At 33.9% G+C, this 15,932-nt stretch overlaps 1 protein-coding gene across 3 annotated transcripts in view; it reads left to right on the forward strand.

Moving 5' to 3' along the window:
* Con (leucine rich repeat protein connectin) overlaps positions 1-15,932 on the forward strand; it is a 232,542-nt gene that overhangs the window by 98,270 nt on the left and 118,340 nt on the right. The window contains exon 1 of one of the 3 annotated variants that reach the window (XM_085199295.1): positions 9,818-9,870. The exons of the other annotated variants lie outside the window; for them this stretch is intronic. The gene's annotated coding sequence lies outside the window, so the exon portion shown is untranslated. Of the gene's footprint in view, positions 1-9,817; positions 9,871-15,932 lie in introns of those variants that run through there. 3 annotated transcript variants of the gene reach the window in all.

Here is a 15,932-nt window from a genome sequence, read left to right on the forward strand (position 1 = left end):
AATTCTAATAAACCACTATGTGTATATACACAATATGTGTTCAATGAAATATTTTTAAGAGTCTAAATTAAAAAAATTATAATAATCGGTGGCGTTTTAAAGATTTTTTCATACAAACTTTCAACCCCTTATTTGCACCCTTAAGGGAAGAATTCTAGAAAACCATTAAACATGTGTTCAATTAAATACTTTTAAGAGTCTGAATTTACAATTTTATAAAAATCGGTGCCGATTTAAATTTATTTCCATACAAACTTTCAACCCCTATTTCGCCCCTTTAGGGTTGAAATTTTTCAAAATCCCTTCTTAGTGGATGTCCAGATTACAAAAGTAAACATCTGTCCAAATTTCAACGCAACGTTGTTTCTACGCACAGCGGTTACGGCTGTGCGTGCGTCTTACCTCAGTCAGTGAGGACAAGTCCTTTTATATATATAGATAATATTGCAGGTAGAGTGACGAAAATCAACGCGGCCATTATCTTTCTTTAACTATTTTTTTATACATAAATATCACGTATACAAACCTCAAAAAGTTTCAGAATCGACAATAATAGTTCAACAACGACTCGTATATATGAATATTTCTCAAAGTTTGATACTATGATTGAGTGTTTCATGAATATTGTATGAAAGACGGCGTACTCTTCAAAACTTAACTTGTCTAGTGTCGGCCTATTAACTTGTTGTTAGGGCTATTACTTAAACTATTACACAAATTAAGGCCTCTGTAGCGCAGTGGCATTGTCTGACTAAAATACAAAGGTTGTAGATTTGATTTTCACTAAAGGGAATTGAATTATGTCATTTACTCACTCCTGTGCTGTGAAACGAAATGTTTTAAAAGTGTCTTCCCTCTGCCTAGCAAGCTATAAACGAGATATAGCGTGAAGCTGGAATATAAATTTAATTTGGTGTCTACAAATAAATGTATGTATCATAAATATATCAAGATAGGCAAAAACAACCTAGTTTTAAAATATAAAATACTTTTTTCTACATAGCATTCTAAATCATAATCGAACCTACTATTAGTTCACCAATATTCCTCGGTGGAAATGAACTTAAAAGGCATATATGCCTTTGCTGAATCATATTCAATTACTAATAGAAGCTTAACGGACGCAGTAAATGAATGCCATCGATTTAAATGCTTTTACTACTCAATATGTTCGTACATATTTGTATGTATACATCGATTTTTAATATAGAATTCTGCGATTTAACTGAATATAGGACAATTGAATTATATAATTTTGTTATATATATTTAGTATTGTAAAACTAAAGAATGTGAGTATGGTTAAACGTGCAATTGTCAGGAACTATAGATTACAATTAAAAAAGAAAGCTACATTCCAAAACATTAAACGTTCCAAAATAGATTATCGTGGCACTGGGTAACAGTGGTTGATTAGGAACAGTATCAATAGAGCTTTGACTCTCATTCGGAGACAGAGATTATCGTATTTAAATTGTGTTTAGTTCTCATCACTAATATTTTTTTATCCTAACTATATGCTTTATATGGAAAAATTTGAAAAACCGCAAAGTTCAAAAAATATATTTAACAAACAAATCATTAAATTTCATAATATTACAAAAATCATAATAGCACAGATTTTCTTTGTCCTTTTTATTTCTTTTTTCATAATCCCTTCCGTGGAAAGAGTATTAAGCACAAAAACATAATATAATGGACATTTTTCATTACAATTTACTTCAAATATAACAATATAGGCTTTCTTATTCCCGTTGCTAATTTCAAATTTCATTTCTTTCTTAATAATGTTTTTAGCTTGTTTTTAGTACTCGTATATTTTTAACAATAGTCTATATCATTTATATGTGAGGCCTATCGTAGCGCAGGGGCACAAGTGCGCGACTAGGGGAAATAAAATATTTAATATTTTTATGTTTTCGCTTTGGTAACGAAGCAAAGTGCGTTGAGTTACGCCACACAGTATTCTTTCAGACTTTGGTGAAGTAGGGAATAGAAGTGTCTTAGTGGGAACGGAGTGTTTTAACAGGTTCCCTCTGCCTACTCATGCGGGATACGTGAAGCTAACAATGCCATCATCGTGCAAGTGACAATCTGTCTAACCTCAATAGAAAAATTATGTTTAGTATGAATCTTTCCCGCACCGTTTGTCTCTGAATAAGAAATAAAGAAGATTAAAGTTTTTTTAGTATCCCGCACTAAACAGGGTATAGGGAATTGGGGAAACTAGTGTTAAGGAACTCCGTTCCTATAGGGTCACTTCCGTTCTCAACTTTCCACATAAGTCCCAGTGACTGACGTGCGTTTTGAGTGGCGGAACTCTACACCACGCCTTGTTACTAATATTAAACATTTCATATACACGAGTGGGCATCGAACCTAAACCTGACGCGTTTACAGTCACTCTCTTGTGACTACGTTACAACTGGGCTCTTAAATTTATTGCTAACTTTATAAAATCTTATTAAAGAAACAATATGGAAAAATATTTGGAGAAGAACCCACAAAGTAAGTTGAGTAAATTAAGATATTGCTACGCTCATTGTACTCTCTAATAAATTAATAATCTTTATGAAAGTAAGTTTGTTTGTTTTATACGAAGTTATGCGGAAATTGATTTTATTTCGTTTACTCTAAGTCTATATATATATATATATATATAATAAATATTATTATTTTAATATTTAATATTTGTTTTATTCAAATCGAACGCCGAAAATAAAAAAAAATACTAATATAATATGGTTGCAAAAATGCACTTTTATTAATTTGGTTGAAACATTAGCTTTACAATAAATAAAGATTTTTAGCTATGTTAATAAGGGACTAACAAGCAACGCACAAACGATTACAGGGCTTGAAAGTAGAAATTTGGCAAGTACGAGTATGTGGTAAATTTGGCAATTCCTACACTAACATGAAAAAACGAGGTTTTCCATTTTATTTATTTAATAAAATCCAAGGCAATTAAAGTTGCGGGCGGCAGCTAGTACTTAATAAGCTTTTAAACATCGAAAGTAAATTTCAACATCTTCGCCACTTCGATATCGATAAGCTGTAGATTCTATTGGGAAAATGGATCGACAGAGATTCAGGGCTGTAACGGTGATGGATGGACCGCTAGCTATTCATAAGGTTATTAGTTTGGGTGAATTATAGCTGTGTCTCTAAGTACTGATAAATTAATTTACTTGGCGTTCTGGTTTGTGGTATTATGTTTTATATGAGATTTTGTATACCTGGTTCCAATGTTAAATCTAAAATATTACCAATTTACGTGGGATTGTAAGGGCGATGGTTGCGAGTTTGACAGTATTTTCATTTCCACGCTCTGGTAAACTGAATAAAAGCGGCGTTAAACTCCGTCAATCAATGTATCGATAACGGAATGCCTCTTGAATAAGTTTCCAATTTTTCAACGCTACGCTTTGCCTCGCCATCGGAACGAAGAAATGAAAATGTTAAATATTTTAATTCTTCGAATCCACAACCAGCTACCTTGTACCCATACCCTCTCTGGAGTATCTACACCAAAACAAACCATTAATATTACTATAAAATATATACTAATTCAGAATTATAATTAACTTCTTCTTACTCTAATTAGTATATAATAAAATATATAAATATAATTACTTATCCCGTAAACCTCTAGCAACTTTTGAAGCCGTAACTGTCGTCAGTTTCAAATTTGCCGAGTTTTAATGCTCTTTGAATCAACTTAACTGTAATTTGGAGTGTCCATTAGGAAGTTGACAAATGTTCCTCCCGTTTTATGTCTTATGTTTGTTGTCTTTTGAAGGTTGGTTGGTGTAGTGGATTTGTTAAAAGATTAATCTTATCTTTATCTATTAGGAAAGATCACATACACTTCGGCTTTATATTGAGCCCAGTCGTGGTGCAGAGACACAAGTGTGTTGCAAGAGTTGCAAGTTCAATTCCTTTTTTAAGTTAATTATTATTACTATGGTTATTTTTTTTTGTCACTCCGGTAACACAACTAAAGGCCGCGTTAAGATCCACTACTCTATACGCAATGTTTCCGAAATTGAGTGAGAAAGAGGGTAACGGGGTGTCGTAACATTAGGTTCCCTCTGTCTATCCTGCTATATCTAAGGAGTAACAGCGAGCTAATAAATATATAAATGTGGTGTTAAAATTTTATCCGTATAGAAAGTTATCCCAAAGGCAAATAAGTTCCACTTATCGTTTGCAATTTTGAGTTTGTAATTTAGTGCATTTGCTAAGAACCCGAATGTGGGTCGCATAAAAAAGGCTTGGAAGGTTTCCAAAGGAGACTTCTAGTCTGTAGTGGAAAAAAAAATCTCTATTTGCGGTCGAGTTATTTGAAACTGTGTGATTAAATAATTAAGTATAAATAATTAAGTAAGCGTTTTTTTTTATAACGCACTTATAGTGACTTCTTATATCAGAACGATTTACAGAAACTTCAAGAACCAATGATTTTATGACAGTATGCCTCCTTCTTCCTAAATTCTGTTACATTTTCTTTTAGTTCCGTACATAACAGGATAGGCACAGGCCATCTGGGAACTAAGTATTTAGGCACTCCGTTCCCATTAAGACACCGTCCGTCCCCCACTTTCCGCCAAATTCTCGAGGTAATGCACGTTGAGTGGTGGAAGTCAACGCCGCTTTGCCGACTAGGAATCGAACCCACAACTACCGTGTCTTCAATCGCACGCTTGTGCTTATTCGCAACAATGACCTATATTACTAGATTAATATAGATATCACTCAAAATCATTCAATTTATAACAACTATTAGACTTTAGGAGATTGCAATACTGTCGTCAAAGTACATTGCGTGAATCGCGTGAAAATTAGATTTCAAATACAACAAAGACAAGTAATAAATCACGGAGAGCTCTCAAAGTATAAAACATTTGTTATCCTAAATTGAAATTTAAAAGTCATTTATCACCGTTCAAATAAAAGTTGACATTGAGGACCCTTCACACAATTTCCAATTCTTCTATCTATTCTGTTCCTAGTTGATGCTTTGGTTTGTCGCATATTGGTTATAAACTATTATTTATTAAAATTTTGATGAAGAGTAACGATGGCTTAGTGGTCAGAGCGCTTGGACGATTTCCAAGTGGCGCAGGTTCAAATCCGTCTACCTTCAAATTTTTATACTTTTCTCATAAAGTAAGTATTATTATATTGGTTTTGAAGAGAAACTAACTACTACTACTTGATTTTAACTATGCAGTCTCTTATTGTGTCCCATTATCTCTTTTTTACTATACAATCTCATTCATTTCATTTAGAAAACTTGGATGGTTAACCTGAATGGTTCTTTTCCTTGTTTCTTACGCATAACGTCAATTTGGTGTAGATAATAAAAAATATTATAAATTTTTTATTGTCACTCTTAAGAGATACTTGATATATGACTGTTTGGACATGATGTGAGTGTGGACTTCGATTCCCATTTGGAGAAAGATATTTATATTGAAAATTTTGACAAAATTTAATATTGGAATCCTTTACTAAGTATGTAATATTTGTATTCAGTTTATTAAGGGTTTAGTGAATATCACCAGAAAGTTCATCAAATATTACTAAAAATAGCAATAACACTAAAATTACTGAAGAAAATTTTCCTCTACTAGCAATCCAGCTACCAGTTGAATATTTGTGATGATTTTCCCATAGAATTATCTATATTGACAGTGACACAAATTTCATGAAACGTCGGCTCTGACTTTAATCAATCAAATTATTTATAAATGTTAATTAAAATGCATTTTTTGTTGCTTAAATAGGATTCAATTTTTTTTACAAAATTTCAAATAATTTTAAATTGTTATTTGTTTTTTATTATTTATACTAAAAATAGAGGCTGTCGTGGTGCAATGGGACATCGTCTAACTGTAAACCTACTGAGTAAGAGTAGTGGATTCGATCCCCATTCGGGGGAATAATTATATTTATAACTCTGCGACAGCGGCGAATTTACACGTAAAGTCACTAAAATTCGAAGGAAACTCAAGGGTCGTTACACTAGACTATTATGCGGGCTGTTCTCTTTCTATTTATTCAATTTTTAAATTTCATTCCTTCTGTTGGGTTCCTTCTGCCTACACTACTACGTGCACGATACAGTAATCCCGCACATAGCAGGGTATGTAGAACGAACTTGGGAACGAAGTGTTTATACACTCCGTTCCAATTAGGACCTTACGTTCCGCACTTTCCGCTAAATTGTGGAGGTAGTGAATGTTAATGTGAGTGAAAAATATTTAAAATTTACTTTTCTCGACTGTGTCTTTTACATACACAAGAAAACAACATAATCAAAGGATTTATTATGTTATTCATAAACAGGGCCCAAAAACGTCAACACTAATACATAAATCAAAAGTTGTAAAGGAATAAAATTTTATCATACCGCTCTTCAGTCTCTTGGAATTTATTATGCAACTTGTTTACTTTGAGATGATATTGCGGAAGGGTTTAGTCGCATTCGGAGTTTGGATCCAATGAAAGCTTCATATTTTCTTGTTTGATGTATGTATGTATGTTTGTATTACATTTTTGTTGTTATTATATTGAGGTCCCTGAGCTGAAGATCGAGCTCAGTGGCGTGCCATTGGAAAGGCCCTTGTCCAGCAGTGGACGAGGACAGGCTGATGATGATGAGGATGATGATGATGATATTGAGGTCAGTCGTAGCGCAGGGGCACAACTGTATGACTGTAAATAGGATATGTGTTCGTTTCGCACTCGAGAAAATGAAATATTTAATATTTTTGGTTCTACGCTCTGGTGTCAAGGCAAAAGTGCAGGATGCCACATGCAATGCATCCAGAATTCGTCGGAAAATGTGAACGAACTGAATACTAGGCTCTTTCTGCCTATCCTCTTAAATACGAGATCCAGCATGAATTTAAAAAATGTATATAGTAAGTATATCGTCTGCTATGCATGAATTTAAAAAATGTATATAGTAGGTATATAGTAAGTATATCGATAGGGAAAAATGGAGGCAATTAGGGGAGGCCTTTGCCAATAGGCATACAGACGTAAAATAACGTTAGAAGTGTACATTTTTTTAAATTACTGCTGCAAAATTTGTTATTTTTTCTTTTTGTATTTATATATAAATGTTTAAAAGTGTAGCATGATTGTAATGTCTGAATAAAGAGGCTATTATTATTATTATTATTATATAGTAAGTAAAAAAATCGTGGTATAATTAATGAACTCATTCTTAAGAAATTTATTACCAACATAGTTAAAAAGAGAGTTCTTAGTCCGCAACATAACATATAGTTATTTATAGAAAAAAATACAGACATACAACTGTAGTTTATGTCATATAAAATGAGTACATATGTCCGGAAGATTAAATTTGTTAACTCTTATAAATTATACTTCCCGTTGACACCAATCTTGAAATTGGTACGGAACCCTTTGTATGCGATTCGATTCACTTTTGTTCGCTTTTTACTAAATAACACAATAAAAACAAACACATATTATTCATGTGTAAAATAAAACAAACGTCCTTCACTTCTCTGACAGAAGTATACAATCAATCACCTTTCTTGGTCTTACCGATCGATCACTCAGCTACAAAGTGCAGACGGCAATCATACTCTTAGAATAAGTTTAGATAAATAATTAGTTCTTATTAATTTGTTTTCGTGTAATATTTATTATTTGATTTATAATATATATCTTGAGGCCGCCTTGGCGCAGCGGCACAAGGATGGGACTGTAACGCGACGGTTGTGGGTTCGATCCCCACTTGAGGAAGTGAAATATTGCACTGGTGTCGAGACAAAGTGCGGCGTTGAGTTCTGCCACCTAGCACGAAATGGCTCCAGGATTCGGCCGGAAGTGCAGAACGGAGTGTCTTAAGACTAGGTTCCCTCTGCCTACCCTGTTGTGTGCGAAGTGAAGCTGGTTTTTATTTAAATAATTTTTTTCACGCTGTATCACGCATATAACATCGTAGGCAGACGAAACCCGGTGTTATGACAATACATCACCTACTTTCCGCCGAATTCTTAAGGCATTACGTGTTGAGTGGCGGAATTTAACCCCGAACTTTTATCAGAGCGAATAAATGAAAATTAAACGAAGATGATTAAAACATTACTTCTAAATTAACAATCATTCACTCAACAAAATACACTAAAATTAATCAAAATATCATTCACTTTCAACTGAAAATTAAATACAAAAACAGGTTCCCAAAGCGAACAATACAATATTCGGTCGTATTTAATTCCCAAAATACATCTTATTAACGTAAGTAAAAGCACAGCTGTTGATCACGGTAAGCTTTCCGCTTGACGGATTGCTTAAGATTAACAAGTACTCAACTCGTCTCAACCCGTCCCGCCTCGTCTCGTACCCGTTCATATTGTGAATGGTGATGGAATAAATATATTTTTTGAAAATAATCAATATTATAAAATGTTGAAAAATTTTATTGTTTGGATTTTATTCGTATTAAGAAGAAAAGGCACAAACGTGCGACAGTAAACGCAACAGATCGTGAGTTTGATTCCCACTTAAAGAATTACAGTTTTAATATTTTTCTTTCGTCGCTCTGGTAACGAGGTGAATCACGGTGTTGAGATACACCTCCAGAATTAGCAGAAATGGGTAAGCCGAAGTGTCTTAATCAGAACGGAGTTTGTTAACATTAGGTTCCTAAGGTCCCTTTGCCTACCAAAAAGGTAAAAAAACTTATCGAATTGTATTAGCATCATAATATGAACGAATTCCCTTATAAAGCAAAAGGAACAATTTCAAACAGGAAGGAGAATTCATAAATGTATGTATGTAATTAACAACGAGATTAAAACGTATACTTTTGCTACGCACGCTTTACGTATTGTTTGTGTAGCTTTCGAGAAAACGACATGTTATTTAGAAGATTTATTATATTATTTATGTTTATTATACAGAGGCCAGGCCAGGCCAGGCGCAGCTCAAACGGGAGTTAAACGAGATAGATTGTGGGTTCGAATCCCACTCGAGGAAATTAAGTATTTAAGGTTTTTCATTTCTTACTCTGGTAACAAGGTAAAATGCGGCGTTGAGATCTGCCAACACGCTATACTGCTAGAATTTGGCGGAAAGTGGGAAACGGAAGTATTTTAATGGCAAAGGAGTGGTAATACTAGGTTCTTACGTGCGGGATACAGCGTGAAGCGCTATAACGTCGTGAAAGCACAAGTAATTTGAAGTCCCTTAATAAAAAGGTTTCATTGTTTAGCTTAGAGAAACACAGGCAATACATAGAAAAGAAAATTTTAATAGCATCTTCATAGAACTAAATGTTTTAATACTACTCTCAATTTGCCTTATCCCAATACATACTCATAAAAACTTAAAAATATTAACAAGAAACAGAATTGAACCCACTATCATACTCTACAAGCAATAGATCTCCAAGCATAAGTTAATTTTACCAATTCCAAAATATTTTTAAAGTTACCTTTAGCAATTTATCAGAATGTATTTTATTCGTATCGCAACGTAAACTACAATTATGCGGCTTTCGCAGTTTCCTCTGTTACGCCAGCGGACGCATCTATAATTTTTACTGTGAAAATATTACTACCGACTTGTTTCGTGGTATTTTTGAAAGTATATTAAAATAATTTGGTTATTTTATATTTTATATTACAAATAAGGAACGGTACAGCGTCTGTCTGTTGCGGATTCGATTCCTACTCAGGGGATTGGTTTATTTTCATTTTTAATTAACTTTAAGTTATTCTATAATACAAATGTATTTATTTATTAATCTTTACCTACTTTTGTTACAGGCCTGCTGGGATAACACAATTCATGATAGATTTCGAAAGAAAAAATATTGACGGTAAGTTTTTAATGTAGAAGTATATAAATAAATATATTCCTAAACAAACTCTGATCCTTACTTTCCGTCAATTTTTTGAGACATTGTGTTGATATGCGGAACTAAACGCTACGCTTTGTCTAGGTACCAGTACAAACGAAATTAATAAATTCACACGTAAGAATCGAACCCAGAACCGCCGCGTTTACAGATCAAACCTTACATTACCTATACCTGCTCTACAATTTCATTCAACTCTCACGTTTCAAAATTAGGCCAAACTATGAAATAGGTATCCGATATCTGTAGCTTATCAACCTTTAACTTACAGAGTATGGAAGTCCTTACATCTTGTTAGATAGTTGATTATATATAAGTTTAATTATCCAAGCGGTTTGCTCGAGATGTTTTCAATATATCTTGGCTTCTGAGATTCAATTTTGTTAATATTACTAGTTTCATGTAATTGATATATGTATATTGAAGCTTTCATGGCGCAGGGATAACGGCCTGTGTGTAAACGTGACGGGTTGTGTGTTCGATTCCCAGTCGAAGAAATTATATTTAATATTTTCGGTCTTCGCTCTCGTGTCAAGGTAAAGCGCGGCGTTGAGTTCTGCCACTCAAAACGTAACTTTTGCAGAATTCCGGGGATACTGGAGAACAGGAGTGGAGTGTTTTAACACAATGTTCCCAGTTTTCCTCTGCATTTGCCGTCTCCCACTTTCCACCGAATTATGAACCCGTTGCAACTTGAATGGCGGAACTCACGCGCTATGCTTCATTACCAGAGCGAAGAAATGAAAAAATTAAATATTAATACGAGATTAATTCATCTACTTTGCACTAAGCTAAAGCAAATTACTTACTCATAAGTCCATATTGCGAAACCTTCTCGTAATCACAGAATATTACATCGTATAGACAAGAAACGTCCCAATTCTAATTAAAAATCATGTATTTATCTTGTCAAAGGATAACATAACTATGTATATTTAATATATATATATATATATATATATATATATATATATATATATATATATATATATATATATACACATACATTTTCACACATTAAACGGAAAACTTAAAATTAAAATTACACTTTTTTTGAACTTTGTACTACTTTCTGTCTCTGTTCTACTGATCATTAAGCATTACTTCTGAGTTATTAAATACTTTAATTATAATATTTTCTCCAATTTTCCAATAGATTTTATTCACTGTATTTCTAACCTTACACAATAATTAAGTGTTAGTAGATGAACACAGCCCTTCGCACTTCATGTAAAAAAACCGGGCTTATTGTTTTTATAAAAAAATCTAAGGCTATCTAAGGCACAGGGCACAAGCGTGCGACTGTGAACGAGAAAGGTTTAGGTTTGATTCTCACTGCAGGAATAAATATTTGATATTTTGATTTACTCGCTCTGGTAACGAGGGTAAAAGTTGAATCCCACTACTTAATACACAATCACTCCAGAATTCTATGGAAAGTGGGCAACAAAATTACCTTAACATTAGGGTATCAGGTCCTCTAGGGTGAAGCTACCTAAAAATATAAACTAAAACATACAAGAAAAGTATACAAAAATTAACTTCAACATCAGAACTACCGCACTAACCGACTACATACCACGCAATCAAACGCTAACGTCAATATGAAACTAAAAAACAACTAGGGCTGCTGTTTTCGCAAACACCATTGAAATGGCAGAGGCGGGCTCGCGACAACTGACAAGTGGATAAAAAAAATATTTCCCTGCAAAACAATGTGGTAAAACCGCGTTCACGCTCTCCTAGTTTTTGACACCTGTAAAAATATGTGTTTCACGTCGTTTTGTGCGTGTTTTGTGGAGAGCTTCAGTTTTTTTTAGGTTCATGCTTCTATCACGTATGCAGCGGAAAAGGCAGAGAAAAACTAGTGTTAAGACACTACGCTGCCCTTGTGTTGTCTTTTAGTCTGAATCAAGCTCACAATGTTTCGCATTTTCTCTCACTCGATGAGATGTTTTTTTTTTTATTTCCTCACTCTGGCACAACCAGACAAAGTACGGCGTTGAGTTCCACCGTTCCAAGTCTTAAACACTAGATTCTCAGGTTTACTAAAAAAAAATACAAATAAAAAACCTAATTGCCACACAAACGAAATTGTTATATCTTCAATCTCCAAAGTAAAAAAAATAGGTAAACAAAAAACAGTCTACACAGTGCTTCATAAGCAAAATCGTAAACAAGTATCACGGATAAAAGTGAGAAGTTCCTTTTATTTATTTCGCGCTCCTAAAATAAGGTCAGGCAAGAGGCGTAAAAGAAGGACACTTCTAACAAAGGGGCCTAATTAAAAGTATTTTGTAAATATGTCAACAGTTCTTAAGCCACCGAAAATGATGAGGGCAAGTGAAATATAATAATTTTGCGTATTCAAAACAAGATGATATCTCTAGTGTTTTTACCTTATTTGATAAATAAGTAATAAAATACAAGCTGTTAAATATTGAAGTTTTTGAAAATATAATTTAAATTCTGAAAATTTAAGTGTGATATTTTTATAAATGAGAAATGATGGAAAACATAAGCAAAGTAATAATTTTTAGCCCTAATTTCAATCGAAATAATATCCACCCGTAAAACATAACAAAATAATCCAAAAATATAAAGAAAACCAGATTTACATAAAAACAAACAACTATTATCCCTACTCCATATAATAAGGTAAGGTTCATAATATGACTAGCTGCCAGCACTACAGTAGGCAGAACAGAAAATCTCACAGGAACTGTTTTAATTACACTTTACTTCATCACTCGACTCCCTGACCTCATATTCGTATGAAATACCTCACATGTTTAAAACAAGCTACAAAAGGAACAAAAAATGTAGAATATGATTTAATTATACACTGTTATGGTAGTTTTAGTTAGCAAAAATAAGATGTTCTGGCGCATTCTTTTTTTATTGTTTCTTTTTTATCTTCGCAGTGTATCCATGAGAAATAAGGAATGCTAATGCCACGGACCCTACGTACCTCGTTTGTCTCGTCCACTATCATCAATCTCATCCTGCATGCATCCTTGCATGTGGTCCTTGAATGTTTTATTCCAAAATCAACCTATGTCTCTCTTTGCCTCACTAACCAGTCATTCTTGCTTTATAAGTTTTTTTTCATGTTTTCCTTTTTTTTTCATTATTTTGTCAGTCATTCTCTCCACTTGCGCAAATTACCTGAATACGTTCTTCATTCTCACTGTGATATCATCGCTAGTACCTTCCATTCCATGTATCTCTTCATTGTGGTTTCGTTCAGCTAAACTGAGTCAGGATAGCTAACGAAGAGATTGCTTCTTCACAGCATTCCATTTTTTTTATTATTTTTATGCCACCACACACCTCACTTCGACAGGTATAACACCAGCTATGCACACAGTGTGCGGCCAAACGACCAGTGCTGACGGTTCCCTGTCACACATGTAAATGTGGCTCATGACTTCAGTGGCATACCTAACGACGTTCCATATGTTACCGGGCCTAAGAAATGAAGACAATTTAAATATAATGATTGCACCAAGTGCAAATCGATGGTACGTGAAAATCAAAGATTGCTCCACTGCTGCTGAAATTAGGTCACTGAAATAAAGCAAAAAAACACTATTTCCTCACTTCATACTCTCATTATTCTTTATTTTCAAACCATATATTATAAGGAAGCAAAATTCCATCTAAATCTTAATATAACGAAAAGGGTCGTCAAGTTCGTGACTAACCTCCTACTGTACTCATAAATCAATTAAATAGTTATGCTAGTTCATACAACATTATATTCGTATTTAATGTTTGGCGCAAGAACTGTTACATATACATTTGTATGGGCCATACGTGCCAAAATACATCTTCATATCTTAGCGTTTTGGGTAATAAATAAAATGTACTGCAGTTAGCGTTTTTAATAAATTAACATACTGAAATTCAATGGTTCAACGCCATTAAAGTAGAATAGAAATAATTTCTAATAAATTTGGTAGTTGAAGGATCGAATTCACGTAATGTCTCTCTCTGGCTCTTAAAGGAGAGTTTTAATACTAAGTTTCCGCTGCCTAACCTGCTATTATGGGGGATACAGCGTGAAAAAAAAATACGACCCTAAATCTTGAAGTGTTTTGTCACTATATCCTCTTTTATAAACCTTAAAACAAACACTATACAACAAACTAAAAAAAACGTAACAATTTAAACCTATTCAAAATTAAAATGCCTATAAAAACTGTAATTTCCTTTGTGCTTTAGAATTCAGTTAGTGCATGTTCAAAGACAAATACGTCAGCAGGTTTTAGCTTTAGAGGCGCGTTGATTGCGCGGTCGCCATTGTTAATCCTGCCCACGGTATTGTTGCCCTGAATGTGAATAGAACACTGTACTTTTGTACCAACCGAGAATAGACGGAAATTAGATTGTGTGACGCTGTGGTGGTGTGTGGTGGTTTTTGGATTGTAGTTTTGTAGTTATGCTTGTTCAAAGTGTTTGTTGTAAGTAATCTAATTTGGAAATTTTAAGTAAAAAAAAAAATCAGCTTCACGCTGTATCCCGCACACAGCAGGATAGGCAGAAGGAACCTAGTGTTAAGACACTCCGTTCCCCACTTTCTGCCGAATTCTGGAGGTTTTGCGTGTTGAGTGGCAGAACTTAACGTCACGCTTTACCTTAACACCAGAGCGAAGAAATGGAAATATAAACGTTAATAAATATTTCGCTTCCTCGAGTGGGCATCGAACCCACAACCGTCGCGTTACAGTCACAACCTTGTGCCGCTGCGCCAGGACGGCCTCAAATTTTAAGTAAATTTTTCGTATTTGGAAATTGAGCGGAAAGGGAAGATCAAAGTGTGTTAATACTAGGTTTTTGTTTGCTTTAATTCCTATATAAAGGATAAAAGGAGAAGCTGAAAGAAAAATACACACTAAATATCTTCATAGATTAACACAAAGTAAAGAAAAAAATATCAAAACAACAAGATTTCACCTGCTGAACTTGAAAATATATAAAACTTATTTTCGTCCACATCTTCATTAGCATAGACTGTGTGACGTCAATTGTAAAATCTTGTTTTTCCCAGTCCCGTTGGAATTTCAGAATATCCTCTCCTAGTGCTCCTCTATACTGCCCGAGGACTCTGTATAACAAATTTCAGCGTTTAACACCGCACACCGCTAGTCATATAATAACAAGAAATAACATCAATAAAGGAAATAGTATCACAAAATATCAAATGTATATTGGTGTGAATTCCTAAGTAATTGTGTTCCCTACGAATAACTCACGACAATAAGCCCGGAACAATAAGTCATAGCGTGTGAACAGTTTCAACAAATAACATATGTATTGTACTCGATAGAGATACTCTATGTCATTTTATATGGGAATTACGTTACTTGTATAATTTATGTTTTACTACTAAATTAAGCCTCACATTGAATAATATTAACATGGTAGTTCTAGGTTCGATTTTCACTCGAGGGTATGTGTATTTTCCAGGATAGTCTTGGACTTTGAAAAGACTGGCTTTGAACAGACTTATTCATGTAATAATATTTTAGATTTTTTTCTGGGTTTGATAAAATTTCTGGAGAGGGCGGTATTTCGCACGTCGCGAGGCCAGAAAGAGAGAAAAGAGACCACTTACCGATCTCCACTTCCGCTGGAGTTCGTTATACTGTGAATTGAATGAGACAGAGTAAGAAAATGCTCATAATTTACAAACCAGAATGGGAATCAAATCTAAAACCACCACTCTTACAGTTCAACTTATGTAATATATCTAAAAATAGTAAAATATAGTATAATCATTACAGTATTTTTTGTGAAAAACCGTTTGCATACGATATTTCAGCGTTAACGCCCCGCTAGCGTCTTTACGTTACCGAATATGAAAGTGTTCTTACTCAGCAAAAACCTTTCTACTGCCGCGTTGAAAGAAAACTCGTACTGTAATATCATATAGCATTGTTGTTTAAGAGTTTATAATATATTTTTCAGCTGCACACTGCACACACACCTCATAGCAGGTTAGGCAAAGGGAACCTTAT

This window comes from Heliconius melpomene, chromosome 16 (genome assembly GCF_056956725.1).
Source record: "Heliconius melpomene rosina isolate 202511_hmr_F chromosome 16, ASM5695672v1, whole genome shotgun sequence".
Taxonomy (NCBI): domain Eukaryota; kingdom Metazoa; phylum Arthropoda; class Insecta; order Lepidoptera; family Nymphalidae; genus Heliconius; species Heliconius melpomene.